Below are 2,720 nucleotides of genomic sequence, written 5' to 3' on the forward strand. Positions count from 1 at the left end.
CATAATCTCCAGAACAAAAACTCCAGATGATGGAGCCCAGTGTTAGCACAGACTGCTGAACACAAACCTCAGATTTCTGAGCACAGTGTAAACACACTCGCCTGAACACAAACTGCAGATGACTGAACACAGTGAAAACACAGTCTGCTGAACACCACCCTCAGATCACAGTGCACAGTGTAAACACAGTCTCCTGAACACCAACCTAAGATCACAGTGCACAGTGTAAACACATTCTCCTGAACACAAACCTCAGATCACAGAGCACTGTGTCAACACAGTCTCCTGAACACAAACTCCAAATCACGGAGCACAGTGTAAATACAGTCTCCTGAACACAAACCTCAGAACATAGAGCACATGTGTAAACACACTCTCATTCAGACAAACCTCAGATTTCTGAGCACAGTGTAAACACAGTCTCCTGAACACAAACCTCAGAACATAGAGCACATGTGTAAACACATTCTCATTCAGACAAACCTCAGATTTCTGAGCACAGTGTAAACACAGTCTCCTGAACACAAACCTCAGATCACTGAGCACAGTGTAAACACACTCTCCTGAGCACAAACTCCAGATCACTGAGCAGTGTAAATACACTCTCCTGAACATGAACTCCAGATCACTGAGCACTGTCTTAAGACACTCTCCTGAACAGACACTCCAGATCACTGAGCACAGTGTAAACACAGTCTCTTGAACACCAACTCCAGATCAATGTGCACAGTGTAAACACACTCTCCTGAACACAAACTCCAGATCACTGAGCACAGTGTAAACACAGTCTCTTGAACACAAACACCAGATCACTGAGCACAGTGTAAACACACTCTCCTGAACACAAACTCCAGATCACTGAGCACAGTGTAAACACACTCTCCTGAACATAAACTCCAGATCACTGACCACAGTCTTAACACACTCTCCTGAACACAAACTCCAGATCACAGAGCACAGTGTAAACACACTCTCCTGAGCACAAACTCCAGATCACTGAGCAGTGTAAATACACTCTCCTGAACACAAACTGCAGATCACTGACCAGCCTTAACACACTCTCCTGAACAGACACTCCAGATCACTGAGCAAAGTGTAAACACAGTCACTTGAACACAAACTCCAGATCAATGAGCACAGTGCAAACACACTCTCCTGAACATAAACTCCAGATCACTGACCACAATCTCAACACACACTCCGGAACACAACCCCAAATCACAGAGCACAGTGTAAACACACTCTCCTGAACACAAACTCCAGATCACAGAGCACAGTGTAAACACACTCTCCTGAACACAAACTCCAGACCACTGAGAACAGTGTAAACACAGTCTCCTGAACACAAACTCCAGATCACAGAGCACAGTGTAAACACACTCTCCTGAACACAAACTCCAGATCACAGAGCACAGTGTAAACATAGTCTCCTTAACACAAACTCCAGATCACTGAGCACTTTGTAAACACACTCTCCTGAACAGATACTGCAGATTACTGACCACAGTCTTAACACACTCTCCGGAACACAAACTCCAGATCACAGAGAACAGTGTAAACACACTCTCCTGAACACAAACTCCAGATCACTGAGCACAGTGTAAACACACTCTCCTGAACACAAACTCCAGATCAAAGAGCACAGTGAAAACACCGTCTCCTGAACACAAACTCCAGATGACTGAGCACAGTGTAAACACACACTCCTGAACACAAACTCCAGATCACAGAGCACGGTGTAAACACACTCTCCTGAACACAAACTCCAGATCACTGAGCACAGTGTAAACACACTCTCCTGAACATAAACTCCAGATCACTGACCACAGTCTTAACACACTCTCCGGAACACAAACTCCAGATCACAGAGAACAGTGTAAACACACTCTCCTGAACACAAACTCCAGATCACTGAGCACAGTGTAAACACACTCTCCTGAACACAAACTCCAGATCACTGAGCACAGTGTAAATACACTCTCCTGAACACAAACTGCAGATCACTGAGCACAGTGTAAATACAGTCTCCTGAACACAAACCTCAGAACATAGAGCACATGTGTAAACACACTCTCATTAATACAAACCACAGATTTCTGAGCACAGTGTAAACACACTCTCCTGAACACAAACCTCAGATCACTGAGCACAGTGTAAACACAGTCTCCTGAACACAAACATCAGATCACTGAGCAGTATAAATACACTCTCCTGAACAGACACTCCAGATCACTGACCACAGTGTAAACACAGTCTCTTGAACACAAACTCCAGATCAATGAGCACAGTGTAAACACACTCACCTGAACACAAACTGCAGATCTCTGACCACAGTCTTAACGCACACTACTGAACACAAACTCCAGATCACTGAGCATAGTCTAAACACACTAACCTGAACAGAAACTCCAGATCACTGAGCACAGTGAAAACACACTCTCCCGAACACAAACTGCAGATCACAGAGCACAGTGTAAACACACACTCCAGAACACAAACTCCAGATCACTGAGCACGGTGTAAACACACTCTCCTGAACACAAACTCCAGATCACTGAGCATGGTCGAAACACACTGTCCTGAACAGAAACTCCAGATCACAGAGCACAGTGTAAACACAGTCTCCTGAACACAAACCTCAGATCACAGAGCACTGTGTCAACACAGTCTCATGAACACAAACTCCAAATCACGGAGCACAGTGCAAACACACTCTCCTG

This window comes from Heterodontus francisci, chromosome 37, assembly GCF_036365525.1.
Source record: "Heterodontus francisci isolate sHetFra1 chromosome 37, sHetFra1.hap1, whole genome shotgun sequence".
NCBI classification, from domain to species: Eukaryota; Metazoa; Chordata; class Chondrichthyes; order Heterodontiformes; family Heterodontidae; genus Heterodontus; species Heterodontus francisci.